The 18,506-nt window shown below is 40.3% G+C and overlaps 1 protein-coding gene across 10 annotated transcripts in view; it reads left to right on the top strand.

Annotated features, from left to right (window-relative positions):
* LOC127803862 (putative pentatricopeptide repeat-containing protein At4g17915) overlaps positions 1-18,506 on the top strand; it is a 30,847-nt gene that overhangs the window by 11,622 nt on the left and 719 nt on the right. The gene's annotated exons all lie outside the window — the stretch shown is intronic.

Raw genomic sequence — 18,506 nt, 5'->3', positions numbered from 1 at the left:
TCACTTTTAATTGCTTCATCATATGTATTTGGCTCTTTGTCAACTAATTCTGGATAACTGGCATAAGCAAGACTATAGTCAGTTCCTAATTTTTGAGGAATCTTATGTGGTCTTCGCTCTCTATCTCTAGTCAATGGGTAATCGGTTAAAGGGTCTTGGTCAACAGGATGTTCTTCTTCTACATCCTCACTACTCTCTTCCTCAGTACTAGGCTGATCTTGAATGTGATTCTCCACCTCACTAGGGGTAACGGGAATGTGGGTACTCACTCTCTCCACCTCAACCTCAAGCTCTTCACTATCTTACTGTTTCTCACTCACCAAATCAGACTCATCCTTAAGACATGGCATATCCATTTCATTAAATGTGACATCCCGACTAATAATGATTTTAATACCCTTTTGGCTTTTATCCCATAACCTGTATCCCTTAACACCTTCAGGATACCCTAAGAAGACACACTTCCTAGCTCTAGAATCTAGCTTTCCCTCACTTTGATGAGAGAAAGCGGCACAACCAAAAGTTCTCAACACAGAGTAGTCTGCACATTTACCATACCAACGTTCATAAGGAGTATCACCATTCAAAACAACGGAATGAGTCAAATTGGTTAAATAGCAAGCAGTCATAATAGCCTCACCTCATAATGACTTAGGTACACCAGAACTCAACATCATACACCTAACTTTGTCAAGTAAGGTCCTATTCATTGACACGACTCTTAGGTTTAGCTAGGGTCTAGGAAGGAATTGGGAAGAATTTGGGAGAGAAATGAATAAGAATTGGAGGGAGATATATAACAGAAATTAAGAGAAATGGAGGGAAAACAAGGAAGAACTAGAGAGAGAAAGTAAGGAGGGAAATATGAATTCACTAAATCATTCCAACATACATGTCATGACCCAAGGAATAATAGAAGGGTACTATTGTAATAAGGTAGAATAGTTTGTTAGGGATATTTTGGCTAGTGGTTAGAAGCACATGGGAGCATGTGCTAGGCTGTTAGAAGGCAAATATGCCTATAAAAGATTGTTGTAATGGTTTGTTTCATTATCCAAGAAATTAATGAATTGAATCTGTTTTTCTCCTCTTCCAAATTCTCTCCCCTTTCTTGATTTTCATCTCCCTCTTTTCTGTTCTTCTAATCCCCCTAATACTTCTTCTAATCTCTCCCTCATTCTTCCTCTTCCACTTCTTCCTCAAAGTTGGACTGCTCTTGTTGCAGAATCCCAAAAACATCACCATCGAGAACTTCTTTTCCCTTTTGTTGGCCACAATTCCCCTTTATTTGGACTTCTTTTTCAGCAATATCAGATGATCCCTCTACATTGGCTGCCTTATCAATCTGTTCATTACAGGTTCCCTTTGAAGGATGTAATCCATCGCCAATATCCTCTCTAATGCTGCTAACATCCTTCTTGATATTGCTGCCTAATTCAAAATACCCAAGCACATACTCGGAAGTCAATGACGAATCAGTTTCCCACCTTCTTGTCTTCTCCTTTGACTTCTCCATTTTAAGAAACTCCTTATTGTTAGAACTTTCATGAGAGTCATCAAAGTATTCGGCGGGAAAACTGTAATGATACTCTTTAGATAGTATCATTGCAAACTCTTGCAACTTCTCGCGGAACATTCGGCCAAATTCCTTGCACTCTTCATGAATCCCATTGCTTGTTCCTTTGTCCCCGTTGTTGCCCACTGAAAATGCAGCCTTCTTTGGCTGCCATTGAGGCTCCATTTTTGCTGAAAATGAAACATTCTTTTGCTGCAATTTAGGGCTCATCTGCTCCATGTATGCACTGCTCCCAATGGCCTCACCATCAGGTTGTCCCCCTGAAAATGCAGCACCCTTTTGCTACGACTGAGACTCCCATGTCCTCATGCTTGCACTACTACCCCTAGCAAACTTCTCACGCGCAGGACAACCACTGAATTTCAGAACTCACAGCCGAGGAACGACTGCTCTGATACCATTTGTCATGATCCTAGGGCTTAACCTAGGATCAGTTTGGGAATCGGAAGAATCCGATTCAGCTAAAACCAAGAACAGAAGGAAATTAGGAGGAAATTGGAAGAATGAGGGAGAGATTAGAAGAAGTATTAGGGGGAGGAGCTGGTCGTTTCTGGAAGCTAATCGTAGAGCGGAGAATCTCGAAAGAGAAGCAGGCCAGCGATTAACGAAAGCTGGAGTTGGAGTTGCGAGCTAGTTTAAAAGTTGTGCATCTTGTCCAGTGAATTCAAATAGCAATGACGGGAGTGAGTTAGGTTGCAGGTCCATAGCGATTGGTTGCAGTGAGTGCCACCGGAAGGAGGTTTAGGCAATAATCAGAATTCGCAGTCGAAAAGACGAGGCAGGGGCGACGCAGACGAGGAAGGTGTCGCAACCATTATCAAACGCAACTAGTGTGTAGGCAGTATTAGAGGAAGGATTCAAGGCGAGTCCACCAGTCCAGTGAACTTTCCTTGTCGTGACGGAATCTGGGATTTCGGCTATTGCAGACGTGGTTCAGGGAGGTGACCACAAGGCATTCTGTGATCCGAAAGCAGATCGGAGTGGGTGAGCATCTCTCAAATTAAATTTCGAAGGAGAGCTAGTGTCCTCCAGCCGTGGTTGGTGATTGGGTGAGAAGGATTCGGCCGGAGAATATTGTTGAATCCGCAGCAATCGCGAGCAAAGTTGATTCTGGCTAGCGACAACAGAGACAGTGGTGTTGGCCGGTGATTGGGCGGTAGCTGCATGGCTGTGGTTTCAATTTGAGAAGACTGGCAGGCGATCCTGGCTGTTGCTCCTTAGCAGCGGATCTAGGCCACTGCCCAGCTTCCGAGTCCTCTTACTGCCGTTGAATTTATTCCTTGGGTCATGACAATACAGTTCTCTATATGCTATGTGTAATATCCCAAAATTTGAAAATAAATGATAATTATTCAAACCGATGTTTGAGAACATTATTGAATATTTGGGAATTTAAGAGGAATTATTTATTTATGTGGTTTTCAGGAAAAATAAGAAAGTAAAGGTAATTAATTAAATTATTTGAAAGTGGTTAATCATTATTATTTATTGTATTTGTGGGTTTAAAGGAAATATTAATTTATTTGGGTATTTGGAGATTTAAGAAAATGTTTATTGATGTTATTTTGAGAAAATAATTAGGTTAATTGGGAGTATTTAGGAAAATAATAAAATAAATTAATTTAGTGGGTTTTATGGAAATTATAGGGTGAAAGTGTAATAAAGAGAAAAAGTAATGTGGGGGGGGGGGTGAGTGGCATTTTCAGAAACTTTGGGGTGCTAGTGCAAATTTCGGAAATGGGCTAAGGTTCACCTTAAATTTAATGGAAAGCATATTATGGTTGAAGGTGAGCACGGGCGCGAGCGGTCGCGGGCGAGGGCGGTGTGCGGCAGGTCGGGGGTTCGATCCGTGTGGGCGCGTGCGAGGCTGAGGGATTTTGCTGATTTTATTAGGCCAAGGGAGGGCCGAAACGACGTCGTTTCGGCCCAAGGCAGTGGCAGCTTGCGCGGCTTCTGGTTGCGCCACGTGGCCGCTTTCTGGCCACCCATTTTTGCTCTATTTTAAGCCCGATTTCGAGCGCTTTTGCTGCAACAGAAGCAGCAAACAAATTGGGAAAAAACAGAACGCGCGCGAACGAGAAATTGGTGAGGAAATTCAGATTAAATCAAGTTTAATTGAAGATTTAATTTTCCAGGTATGTAAAGAAGCTAGTAATAAATATTCTGTGCGGTTGGAATTTCGTTTAGAGGCCAATTTTATTAATTTTGGCAAATTATTGCGATATTGCAGTTTGTATAATTTTTACCGCTTTAGAATAGAACAAGCCTAAGGATATCTTTGTTAAGGCAAGTTCTTTATTCCCTCTGCGATGTTCTTTTCGTTGTCAATTTATTTACCCTCCCTTCGTCTGTTTTGGCGTCTGTTTTGGCCTGTTTATTAATTATGAAATTTTGAGTTGTTTGATTTAAATTTAAATTATTAAGCTGGCTTCAAGGATTTTATTAGCGTGATTTAATTTAAAATAAATATGAGACTTATTGGGATTTTATTTGCGATTCGCCTACGTGGGATTTTAGACGATTGAATTATTTATATTACACGGTTAGATTTAATTAATGTGAGCCATGGTTTTATTAATCGCTATTAAACGTTTTATTTCGCAGCGGGAATGCAAGAAAAGCAAGAAATGATCGTGTAAAGACAAGCTCCTAACCCTCTCCTCCTGTTCTTTAATTTCCGTGAGAGACTCCGTGGTTTCTCGTATTTTACGCATTCTCTTACTCTAATTCGGCGCCTAGCATTATTTATTGAGATATTATTCAATTGTTTTAATTTAAATTAAATCCATAACTTCTAGAATTTTATTCGTTGTGTGCCTACGGAGGTTTGTACTGCCCCCATTCCTTTTGGAATGATGCTGAACCCAACTTGGGGACTAGGTTCTTAGATGTGCGAGTTTATTTATGGTTCAGTTAAGGCTATTGAGCAGTGGGGCAGTGGTCGGCTGTTTGGTGACGTGGAGTAGAGTATCGTATGGCCTTGATGTGGACTGTCGGGTGGACACTCATAGTCACTGACCATTGACCAGTGCCGAACACTATCGACTAGCCTTGCCATTATGTGATTATTGCATGATTTGATATATTGTATTACCATTCATAACTTGATATGCACATGGGTACGGGTTGCATGTGGGGATATTCATTTATTGAGTATGCTTGGACACGGACATTCTAGCTTGGTTAGGTTGCATCCAGTACGGGCATATGCATCGCGTGTGGTTTACTATGTGGGCGGAGCATGGCCTGATGCCTGGATGTATGGGCGCCAGTGTATCACGTTGATGCTCACTACGCCATTGCATTTCTATGTGCATTGCATGGTTACTGGTAGTTATTAGTTCTCGAACGGGAGGATCATTTCGAGGGAGCCTATGGCTCGGGTGTCGGGAGTACTGACACGGACACACGGGTGACGGGAGCACCGACCTGGGATGGCGCGCATAGGTTTGTGGATATATATGTTGCCTTTCAGGGCAACGACAGGTTGGTATGAGACTTGGGTGCCGTGTGTCTTGTGTGGGCCCCAAGGACCGGTATGTGTTTTCATTATGCTATGCTATTGTGTTGTAGCATCTCATGGCTTGTGTGTACTTTGGGGTTGGTGTTCTGGGGAGAGTTTATTGGATTTATACAGCCTTCAACATTTATTTTCTTATGCTTGCTGAGTCTCTCGACTCACCTTGCTTTCCATCATTCCAGGTAGTGGCAGCGTGGGTCCGGGCAAGGGAGTCAGCTTTTAGCGGCAAAGTCTATATGGTGTACAAGTAGTCCCGGCAATCCCTGTTAACTCTGATGTCTGAGTAGGATTTACTCGATTATTTTTACTGTGCCAGGTTTTTCCTTGAGTCTCGTGTATGTCGGCACAGGAGTCTGTGTTCATTTATTTATCATGTGACCGCTGTGTTAACGGGGTACCCGTAGTGCATGCATATATTTAGCTTTGCTTCCGCTGTTCTTATTTTTGTGTATGCATGTCAGGGTAATTTCTGTTTTATGTTTCATTCTTTCTCCTTCTGTAGGCGCTCCCGTTCGGATAGTTTGGGTGTTTAGGGATATCCGGGCAGGGGTGCTTACACTATGGCCTATTTATAGGCTATTCAATTGATAGAATATTGTAGAACAGCACCCGTGTGCACTTTAATAGAATGGATAGCATCTCCTAACCAACAATTGTAACTAATGGCAACATTGCCTCTCTAATTCCTCTTGGGTCATGACAATTCTCCCTCCTTGAAAGGTTTCTTGTCCCCAAGAAACTTATTATCATTGAATTGTTGTTATTCATCCAATGCCCATCTTCACCAATTGGTTTCTTCTTCGCCTTTTCTTGTTCTCCTCTCGTATTACCCTTTTCTTTTGCTTTCTTTTTCGTTCTTCCTTAATAGAACTATGACTATCGGCAAGCCCAAGTCCAGCCATCCACCTCTTCCTTATTGCCATTGAAAATGGTTCCAATGGAGTTGTCAATCCTGTAACCATCTCATTTCCAGTCATCCTCTAAGGATCCCTTCGGAAACTCCTCCTTGTATTAAAATTCAGCAAACCTTAATCCCCAAAATCTAATTCAGCCCTGTAATGGTTGCTTCCAGTTCAACAACCTCAATTCTTGCTACTGAACAAGATCCAACTCAGATTCTCCAAAATCCAACAGTGATTGCAATGGTTGTAATTGCTCAATTTCACTTCTCACCACTTCCCAATCTGAGTTGAGAATCACAACTGAAATCAAAGTGATTCAAGGATCACCCCAGTCTCACCCACTCACCGAAGTGGTAGCCACAGTAGTGCACCCAGATTTGAATCTCAACACCTTTAATCTGAGTCCTCTCCTTGGATCGCCTTAATAGCGTGGCCTTGCTTGCTGCCAAAACTCTGCTCTTGAAGAATCACTTCAGATTGCCCAGATAGCAGTCGCTTACAATTTGCTTCCCAATTCGCAATTGGTTGCTCTGGATCCACCTCATTTGTTGATCGATTCCGAGGCAGCCAATAAAATCTGCTGGAATCTAGTTAGAAATAACCTAGAACTCGCCTCCCTCAGCTTCCAGAGAACCAAGCAAATCCACTTCACTAGGATCACTTCTAATCAACAATTCGCTGATGTTCCACAATCACACAAGAGATTGTTTCTTGTCGTTGCCTTCCTCAAAATCCAAATTCAGTAGTACTAAGCTCACCTCAATCAACTGCACATGATCGTGTATGTTCGTAGTCACCGTCGGAATCGCCTTTCGAGTTTTGAACAGAATTTACCAGAATTCACAATTGGAATCAACTCCTAACTCCGCCTTTAAGATCTGTTTCCGATCCAAAATCCGCTGCGCCACTCTAATAACAATGTTTCTGCTATGCACATACTTTCGGAACTTGATTGAATCAGTTCAGCCTCTAGATTCACGTCACGAAATCCACTGCACATGCAACGATTAGACCTGGAATCACACAATTGGAATCGCTGGTCTATTTCACCTTTAAAATTGCAACCACCACATATTGATCGGCTCTGCTTCAATTCGCCTCAGGCCTGCATACTTGCTTACCCAATCACCGACCAAGCTCCATAACCACTGGAATTCCTTATCTCTGCCTTGGCTCAAATCGAAAAACTTCGCTTCCAGATTACAGCTAAGATCAAGGTCGGTTGCGTTAGATTCCTCTTTGAGGAATGTCGCCTCCAATTTCAAGTCAGATCAGATTGCGGAACTAGCTCCGCCTACGCAATTCAAATTTGAGACGAAATTTACAGCCGCAAGACTACCTTACCTCTCGACTGAATCAAGTCAGAGATCACCTGGCCACAATTTGCCCTTCCAACTTGAGTAAGACTTACCGAAATTCGCGGCCAGACGTCCTCCTCTTGCTTCGCCTTCCAAGATCGACCAATAGTTGCTTGCTCGCTTGGTTACAATTGGCCCTTCGTTCCTTCTCTCCTTAACTTCAATTCGCAACCGAAGATCGAATTTGGGTGGCCTTCAAGTTCACCCACTCACAGCTTCCAACTTCACTAGAATTTCCGTCGCTAAAACCTCACGAAGCAGCCTCGATCAGCCCTATCCTGATTCGCTTAACTCACAAGCAGCAACCAAGATCTGAATTTCCACTCCCGACCGCACCTGCCTTCTCCACCCAATCATCGTCCAATGTCTTTGGAATCCTCGGAATTTGCTGCTCCTTGAATTGCCTGACTAAATTATTGTCGGAATCAAATCGGAAATGTTGGCTGATCCGTCAAGCTCTTTGAGAGTTTGACTGTATCGCTGGAAATTCACCGCTAAGGATTGATCGGCCTTCTTCGCCTTCAGTTCCGAGCCAACACTCACCTCCTTGTGCGTGGAATCAAATTCTGAGATTTAACCAGAAGTCGGAATTGCCTAGCCAAGACGCCTTCAAATCCTGAACTAGAATTACAGCTAATAGTCGATCGGAATTCACTAGCGGATTTCGGTTTTGATCAATCCTTGTTTCCTTCCTACTTGGATCTGAAATGCAGACAAAATCATTGCTCGAACTCGCCTGAACTACCGATTTCCGTAATCGCCTCTGCCTCGTCTTCTAGATTGATTGAAATCACAACCGACAAACGACGACTCTGATATCACATGACACGACCCTTAGGTTTAGCTAGGGTCTAGGAAGGAATTGGGAAGAATTTGGAAGAGAAACGAAGAAGAATTGGAGGGAGATATATATCAGAAATTAAGAGAAAGGGAGGGAAAACAAGGAAGAACTAGAGAGAGAAAGTAAGGGAAGTATGAATTCACTAAATCATTCAAACATACATTTCTCTACATGTTGTGGCCTGTTTATAGCCTGTTCAACTGATAGAATATTATAGAATAGCACCTGTGTGCACTTTAACAAAATGAATAACATCTCCTGACCAACAATTGTAACTAATGCCAGCATTGCCTCTCTAATTCCTCTTGGGTCATTACATTCATCCTCTCAGCAACTCCATTCTGTTGTGGAGTATAAGGGACTCTTTTATGTTTAGTGATGCCATTCTCAATGCACATATTATCAAAATCGGCATTACAAAATTCAAGACCATTATCCGTTCTCAAAAATTTTATTTTATTGCCAGTTTGATTTTCAAATTGAATTTTCCTATTTTTAAATTTTTGAAAAGTATTAGATTTTTCTTTTAACAAATAAACCCATACACGCCTAGAGAAGTCGTCAATAATGGACACAAAATACTTATTGCCTCCAAAAGTGGGATTGCTCCCAGTACCCCACAAGTCTGTATGAATATACTCTAATACTCCAGACATCTTATGACTGCTAGATGAGAAAGAAAGCCTATGGTGTTTTCCAAGCATCTAGTGGTCATAAAATGGCAAATCTGACACCTGATCCTTACCAAACACACCTTTATCGTTAAGAAATTTAAGTCCCTTAACACTTACCTGAGCTAACCTATTATGCCACTTTTGTGTGTGATCAGTGTCAACTGATGCAATAGTGGGAGTAATGCGACTAATTACTTCAACATAGGTGATATATATGCCATTTTTCCTAATTGCCTTAAAGGCTCTAAGAGCGCCTTTAAACATTTTAATCATGTCACCGCCAACCCCACTCGTGAAACTTATCTTTTCTAATTCCCCTACAGAAATTAGATTTCTACTTCCCCTACATAAATTAGATTTCTACCCATTTGTGGAATGTACCTAACTCCATTTTGTGTATGCACAAAGCTATTTTCAAATCTAACAGTTATGTCACCAACACCAACAACTTTATAAGTCACATTATCACACGTAATGACATGCCCATGATCAGACTCATGCTAGTTTTCAAACTAGTGTTTATGAGATGTGACATGAAAAGATGCACCGGAGTCTAGTTTTCAAACTCATGCTAGTTTTCTGTATAACAATCTTTTATAAAATGCTCTAGTTTTCCACAACCATGGCATTTTTACCTTTTGCTTTCCCTTGTGACTAAACCTACTTCTACCCTTTTTATTGCCACTCTTATTTTGTCCCTCATCACCCCTAGTTTGAGGCCTTCCCCTCACAAGATGTATGTCTCCACCTTTTCTCTCGTTTTTTTCAGCTTTCATTTCTCTTTCCTTACACTTAAGAGATTCAACTACAATATTTGGGGTAAGGGTTTCCCTCCCATATTTAATTGCATTCTTGACCTCCTTATATATGTCAGGAATAGCATTTAAAAGAATAATAGCTTTATATTCTTTGGTAATTTTTTCCCCACAATTAGTGATATGTTGAACAATTTTATTGAAAATATCAAGATTATCATCCATATCTTTTGAGGGATCAATTTTAAAGCTAAAGAAACTTTCAAGTAAGAAGAGTTTGTTAGGAGTGGACTGGGTTAAATAGAGTTTCTCTAGTTTTTTTCAAAGTTCTTGAATAGTGTCATGTTTACCAACTTTGCGTAAAACTGAGTTAGATAAATGCAAAATGACAGAAGTATATGCTAACTCATCACTTGCTTGTTTTTCTTCTTTAGTGAGAGATTTGTCAAAAGTATTATCAATTGCTTTTGAAACTTTTTGTTGAACCAATATTCCTTTCATTTTCTGTTGTCAAATTGCAAAATCACCTTTTCCATTAAACACACCTAACTCAAAGTGATGTGCAGCCATGATATGCATAAAGCACACAAAAATGCAACACAAAAACAAGATAAAAAACAGATTCAAGTAGACTGTTTTTGGGTCCTCTTAATTTCAATTGAAACAAATTCTAAAGACACACAAGGGACTAATTATTAGGGTGCAAGTTTTGCAGCAATTTAAACAAACAGGAAATCAACAAAAAATAGCAACCACATAGAGGATTAAATCACAGTTAATGAGTAAGTAAACACATATTGGTTACCACCACAGGGCCACCCCCAACCTAATGGCCTGCTAGTTGCTGAAAATTTAAAGTTGGATTACAAAAATTCTTACCGAGCAGACTGATAAATCAATCCGTAAATGGAAATGAGAATCGAAAAAGACCGACCACACAGGAGTGATGTGCTCCTCGGTAGAGTATGCTATTAGGAGTCGTAGTCGCAATCGCCGAAGCCGCCACACACCGTTGCTGCAGTCACCACGCGCTGCCAGTGCTGTTGAGTGACGTGCCGCACCCACTGGTGTGCTTCAACGTCGGGAAACCCATGGAAGGTCTCATGCGTTGAGATTTGAATGGTGCGGGGAGATCTAGCCTAATATTCAAATTTGGGTTACGTTTTGCAAAATGTCCCAGATCTGAAATAAGCCAAGAAAATGCTGATTTCTTCCACCCACGAAGCCACCAAGGCTTTGATACCACTTTGTAGAGATTAATACCTCGCAAACAGCCACAAGATCCAAATGTTAGGGTGAAGAAAACAACAAAAACAGTAAGTAAAAAACTCAACAAACAGCAAACTGAAAATCAAGAACAATAATCTCCCTGTTGATGCTCGACAATGGAGAAGAAGAAGGTGGATTTGCAAGGCTCGGCGTTGATTGGTCTGACACCCATTAAAGGTACCCTAGAATCGGTTCCAAGCACAACCTAAGAACCGCATTCAATTGACACCCACTACAACCTCAATAGCAAAACCCATAATCGAGAATAGCACACCCACACAAGGACGAAGAAACCCCACCAAGGAGAGCACTCTTCTCACTCTTGGCTCTCTCTCTCTCTCTCTTCTCGTATTTTCTGCCTATTCGGTGCCCCCTATTTTTCCCTAATCTATGGATCAAAATAACCTCCCAACCAGATAGATATCTCCAAGGATGAGGATTGTTAAGTTTTGGAAAAAAAAATAACCTTACTGTCTTACTTTTTTATTCACTAGAAAAGCTTGATTTATACAAGCTTGATTTATACAAGCTTCTTTACAAAAATAGGAAACAACTAACTTTAGGAAAGAATCCTAGGATCTATACAATTTAGGATACAACCAAGATAGGAAACATAATCTAATATAGAAGATATAATTTTACTTTTAGGAAATAATATATACAGTCAATCAATCTAAGAAACATATATAATCAATCACCAATCAATCAATTACCAATCAATCATCAATTAATCAATCACCAATCAATGATTGAATCATTCCATATCAGCTGCCATCTTTCCCAATATAGAAACATTACTCTTGCTGCTGTTTCTTGTTACTTAGGGAAATCCTAGCTATTGACACTCCCCCTCAAGATTGAGCGTGTATATCTTGCATCCCAATCTTGCTTATCATCCTGTTAAACACTGGTGCAGGCAGGCCCTTAGTTAGCATGTCTGCTAACTGATCTTGTGATGAGATGTATGGTGTGCATATCAGCCCACTATCCAATTTCTCCTTGATAAAGTGCCTATCTACTTCAATGTGCTTTGTCCTGTCATGTTGAACAGGATTATGAGCGATACTGATTGCCAATTTGTTGTCACAATAGAGCTTCATAGGTGTAGTTCACTCAATCTTGAGATCATTTAGAAGAATTTTTAGCCACAATAATTCACACATACCTAGAGCCATGGAACAAAATTCTGCCTTAACACTTGACCTAGCCACCACATTTTGTTTTTTGCTCCTCAACGTTACCAAATTGCCTCCCAACATAATACAATATCTGGAAGTGGATCTTCTATCTACAACAGGGCCTGCATAGTCCGCATTTGTGTAGGCCCCAAGGGTCATAGCTTTTCCCTTTTTGAACAAAATGCCTCTTCCAGGTGCTCCTTTTAGATAGTGGAGTATTCGATACACAGCTTTAAGATGGACTTCCCTTGGGTTATGCATGAATTGACTAACCACCCCCACAGCATAGGCTATATCTGGCCGAGTATGGGCCAAATATATCAGCTTTCCAACCAGCCTTTGGTAAACTCCCTTGTCAGCGTTATCTTCTTCTAGAGCTTCTCCCAACTTATGATTTGGGTCAATGGGTGTGTCACTTGCTTTGCAGCCTAGCAATTCGGTCTCCTTTAAAAGGTCTACCACATATTTTTGCTGAGATATGAATATGCCCTCTTCAAAATGATCCACCTCTATTCCCAAGAAATATTTTAATCTCCCCAAATCTTTGATTTCAAACTCCTTTAACAAGCACTCTTTTAATTGAGTCATCCCTTATTTGTCATTGCCGGTAACAACAATATCATCTACATACACAATTAACACAGTTACTCTCCCTGTGGCCGAATGTTGAATAAAAAGAGTATGGTCTCCTTAGCTTTGTCTATACCCCATGCCAAGCATAACAATCTCCCAAACCAAGCCCGTGGGGATTGTTTCAGTCCATACAGGGCTTTTTTTACTTTGCACACAGCCGGCCCTTGTGTGGCTATTTCATAACCTGGGGGTATTTCCATATATACCTCCTCCTCTATGTTACCATGTAAAAATGCATTTTTCACATCAAACTGATGCAATGGCCAACCTAGATTAGCAGCTAACGAAAGGACTCTAACTGTATTTAGTTTAGTCATTGGTGCAAAAGTGTTCAAGTCTACCCCATACACTTGTGTATATCCCTTGGCAACCAATCTTGCTTTGTACCGATCTCGAGATCCATCAGACCTATATTTCACAATATAGATCCATTTACAACCCACTGGATGTTTTCCTTTAGGCAATTTTACCACTTCCCAGATCTGATTTTTTTCCAAGGCTGTCATCTCAGCTTCCATGGCATCCTTCCAATTCTTATTCCCTATAGCTTTAGAAAAACTTTTTGGAATACGGATGGTATGTAGGCTGGTAAGAAAGGCTTTATGGGTAGGAGATAACTTAGAAAAGAAAATAAATAGGTGTAATGGATGCTTGGTACAAGTTCTTTTCCCTTTTCTTAGAGCAATGTGCCAATCAAGGTCATAGGTATTTGGTTGGATAATAGCTTCAGCAGATTTTGTAGAGCTCATATGAGTCATATCAAGAAAATTGGTTGCGGGAATACCAGGTGATGACTCTAAAATGGCAGGATTGTCAGTGCTATTCCTGCTTGTAGAGACCGTAGGGCTAGGAGTTGTAGAGGACGTAGGAGCTTGTATAGGACTAGATTTGGTTTTATTCCTCCTTGAGTATACCTGCATAGGCCGAGGAGTAGAAGGTGAAGCTTTCTCAGGTGTCATGTTTTTTGAGTCTTTTTGTTTAGGAGATGGGTTCAAGGATAGCAGATTAGGGTTATGAAGAAAGGAGGAATCCCTATTAATCAAGGTCTGATTTTATTCTAAAATAGTTGATGCTCTGAAGTACGACTCATTTTCAGCAAAGGTAACATCGGCAGATACAAAATATTTCTTTGAAAGAGGATGATAGCATCGATAGCCTTTTTGTGTAGATGAATATCCAATAAATACACATTTTAAGGTACGAGGATCTAGTTTCCCTCTATTGGCTGTTGGAATATGAACATAGGTCGTGCACCCGAATATCTTTGGCTGCCAATTACTAGTCACATGGAAGTCAGGAAAATGACTCATCAATAGTTGAATAGGACTTTGAGATTCTAGGGTTTTAAATGGCAATCTGTTGATAAGAGTGGTGGCAGTTAGGGCTGCTTCTCCCCAATAATGTTGAGGGACATTATGGTGAAAAAGAAGTGCTTGAATAACAGGTAGAAGATGACCATTTTTCCTCTTGGCCACCCCATTTTGTTGAAGGGTGTAAGGACAAGAAGACTCATGAATAATACCTTTTTGTTGAAAGAAAATAGATAAAGTGTGATTGAAGAAATATCTACCATTATCAGATCTAAACCGCTTTACATTTATCCCAAATTGAGTCTTAACCATGTTGTAAAAATTGGGGAAAACATGGCTTACTTCTGACTTGGCTTTCAACGAATATAACCACACTACTCTAGTACAATCATCAATAAATAAGACAAACCATCTTGTCCCAGAAATATTGGGAATACTTGATGGATCCCAAATGTCACTATGGATTAAAGAGAAGGGGAAATCAGTCCTTTTATTAGAAAGAGGGAAAGAAACCCTTTTATGTTTGGCAAGTTCACAATCAGCACAATGAAAGTGACTAAAATCCAGACCTTTAGCTAAATTAGGAAACATTAATTTGAGAGTAAGAAAGGAGAGATGACCCATTCTATAATGTTGTAACCACATCTCATCCTCGTTGGATTGAGCTAGGCATGACATAAGAGGAAGAGACTCCTTGTTCGGCCTTACTGATTCCTCGAGGTAATAAAGCCCCTCTTTAGCCTTAGCAAGCCCAATCATCCTCTTCTTGCCCTGTTCCTGTATCTCACAGACATTGAAATAAAAAGATACACTGCAATTAGTATCCTCAATAAGTTTTTGAACAGATATAAGATTAGTAAATAATTTGGGGACATGAAGGACATTCTTGAGGGTTAGGTGATCATTGAGAAGAATATCTCATTGACTAGCAACGGTAATGAGTGAGTCATCTGCCATTGTAATTTTTCTAGAGCTAGGACAAGGATTATAGGAAGTAAACAATTGTGGATGGGATGTCATGTGGTTTGAAGCACCTGAGTCTAGGATCCAACAATGTTGGTGTAAAGTTTCTGAAGCATGTAGGGAAAAAGTGTAGGAAGCAATACTTGTGAGAGCAAGAGAGCTACCTTTTTTTGCCTTTTTGTCTAGAGATCCCAGAAAATTTTTTAGTCTTTCAATTTCTGCCTTGTTAAGTTCAAGAGACTGTCCCCCATGCTCCAATCCTCTCGGTTTCAGTTGTTGCTGACTGTTGGCTGCTGCTATATGCACTTGACTCCTTGCTGGTCCCCCTCTAGATCACTAAACATATCTAGGTAGAGGTGCCTTCATGCATGCTATTTTGCATATGACATCGTGTTGGCTGCTGCTATATGCACTTGACTCTTTGCTGGTCCCCCTCTAGATGGCTTTCCATGGAGCTTCCAGCACTTCTCTATGGTGTGCTTAGGTTTTTTACAAAAGGTACACCATAAAGAATCCCTATCCACTGGTTTCTTTTCATCCCTAAGGCCTTTGTTTTGATTATGAGTTTTTAAAGACACTAGGGCAGAACTCTCACCGGAGATAGCTTCTAGCATCACACCCCTTCTCCCTTCTTCTACCCTTATTAAGAAGATTACCTCATTCAAGGAAAGTAAATCCTCCTTGCCAAGAATTTGCACTCTGACCGCATCAAATTCACTGTTGAGGCCAGCCAAGAAGTCATATATCTGCTCCTTTTCAACAAATCTCTTATGGAGTGCAGCATCCTCACTACATTTCATCTTCAAACATTGGTAGTGATCTAGCTCTTGCCATAAAGTTTGCAACATATTTGCATACTCCGTGATGGTCTTCGAGCCTTATTTGGTTGCTGCCATCCTTGCCCATATTTCATAGATTTGGGCTACATCTTTAACCTTGGAATAGGTCAAGTTTATGGCCTCCCAAATATCCTTGGCTGTGGTAAAAAACATAATAGTGTCACTAATCTCTGGAACCATGGAATTCCAAAGGCAGGACATTACCAAGGAATCTTCCTCGTCCCATGCTGTGAACGCTGGATCACCTTCTTTTGGGCCTGTTCTTAACAAGTGGCTAAGCTTCCCCTTCCCTTTAAGAAAGGTCCGGATCAGCTGTGACCACTTTAGGTAGTTTTTTTCGTTCAAACGATAGGCTGCCTGGAGAGACTGCAATTCTCCTCCCAAGGTCCCATTTTGAGTTCCAACAATTGAACTTCTGAGGTATGGCAGGAATTGGCTATAATATGTACAGTCAATCAATTTAGGAAACATATATAATCAATCACCAATCAATGATTGAATCATTCCATATCAGTTGCCATCTTTCCCAATACAGAAACATTATTCTTGTTGCTGTTTCTTGTTATTTAGGGAAACCCTAGCTGCTGACAAGGATAACCATCAAGTTATCCGAAAAATTGAGATAAGATTAGGAAAGAATGAAAAACAAACCTTCGTTGGAATCGGCTAGGAGAACAAACCTGCGTAGGAATCAGCCAAAGATCATAAATGAAGGAGACTAGGTCAAACTCGAGAATATATATGTGGGCTTTTAGATAAGGCATTGTGGGCTTAGACCAATGGGCTTAGTCCTTGGCTTAAGTAGCTAGGCCAAGCCCAACTTTCCTCAAACACAAGGCAAATGTGCTTGGACCATCTTCTTATTGGGCCACCTCTTTGTGGGATTAGACCTCTCAAAAAACACTATCAATCCTCGGCTAAAGCCTATGATAGATAACTTACTCGACCAAATACATCATCACCTTGGACTTGTTGGGTATCACACCTCAACAATCAAATTTCAAACATTCTCCCACCTGAGCAACATTAATTGAACATGTAGAGACTAGTTAATCCAAATGTGGGCACATAAATACAATTCAAAGTCAGTGTTCTAAAACATGTTAGGTGTTAGTTGAGCGCCAGACTGGGGCCTAGCGCCTAGGACACTTAGGTAGATTGCTTTTTTTTAGTTTTTAATATAATTTCATGTTATTTTTGGATAAATCAAAATTAAAAAGACAAATAAAACTTATATATATAAATCAAAAACTTATATATATTTATATATATAAATAGATCTGATATAAAAGCAGAAACTTGTATATATATGTAAAACTGGGGTATTAGGCTAGGGTGGAGGAAGAATAGCGAGAGAGATGATTGACGGTGATAGCCAAAGGAAATTGGGGCCAAGGGAGACGACTGGAGTGACTTCACAAGAGATGGCGGCAACATGCGACAAGATAGGCTAAGACAGAAAGGGCAAGCGGTGACGGTGACTCCGCAAGAGATGGTTAGCGGTGGTGCGCGAGAGAGAAAAGAGAAAAGCGATGAGAGAGATAAGGGGTAAGGGGAAACAAAAACCCTAACTATCAATTTATACAAAATGGATTAGTTAGCCTAGGAGGTTCATGCCTTGACCGACTAGGCGCCGCCCGATACTAATTAGCTGGGCCGATGCCTAAAGGGGTCGATTAGGCCATAATCGTGGCGGCTAGCGGCTGCGAAGCTCCTCAGTGGCGCCTAAGCAACCGCCTAGGCCGATTTTTAGAACACTGTTCAAAGTACACCATTAACGCAATTTGTTAGCCACTATTTCTAATTTCGAACTATGGGGGTATGTATATGTCAATCTATCAATGGTTCCATGATTACAACCCTTAACGATAATGCCAACATGAATCAGATGTAGAAGTGCAGCAAAGAATAACACCCGCATATGATGTAATATCCGTGCCATCAATGATCCCATGCATTTTCTTCTCAATCAAAGTTGTACAGGTCTCTATTAACTGAATGAGGCAATCATATCTTTCATGTCTCTATAAACCAAATAAAACACAATAAATCTGGCATGTTTCCAAATGAGACTATTAATCTTTGCATGTCTCTAGTAACCAAATAAGACATGATAAAATCCGCATATCTTTAACAACTGAATAAAACACGATATACCTTTCATGTCCAACAACCAATGAAACACGTCATATCTTGCATGTCTTGAATGAGATACACTAAAATGAAACAGACCACTGAGGTAACCTTGATATAAGAGAGAGACATATATCCCAAATGCACATTAAATAACTACAATAATGAAGAATAAATAACTTTATTATTAATGTGATTACAATGTTTCCTAATGTGCATAAAATATCAAAACTCTCCCACTAGTTCAATACATCAAAAGATTGTAAAACTACTCGTATCGTGTACACATCATACTAAAAATCATAGGCCTTAGCTCCTTGGGTAATGCATCAACAATCATGATTTTCTGTATGGATATGTTCATACTTGCCATGTCTTATTTAAACTACAATGGGTTTGGTCTCTCTCTCTGGGATGTAATCGGTTTTCTCTTCATGTAAATCCCCACTATTTGCATTCTTACTGGTGAGTGGAGTAAAACTTTATCCTTCCAAGTGTCTTCCACTGTATTGGTCTTTGCTCTTTGATTTTTAAAATCATGATATACTAATACAA

This window comes from Diospyros lotus, chromosome 6 (genome assembly GCF_014633365.1).
Source record: "Diospyros lotus cultivar Yz01 chromosome 6, ASM1463336v1, whole genome shotgun sequence".
NCBI classification, from domain to species: Eukaryota; Viridiplantae; Streptophyta; class Magnoliopsida; order Ericales; family Ebenaceae; genus Diospyros; species Diospyros lotus.
This window is presented reverse-complemented; position numbering and strand designations above follow the sequence as displayed.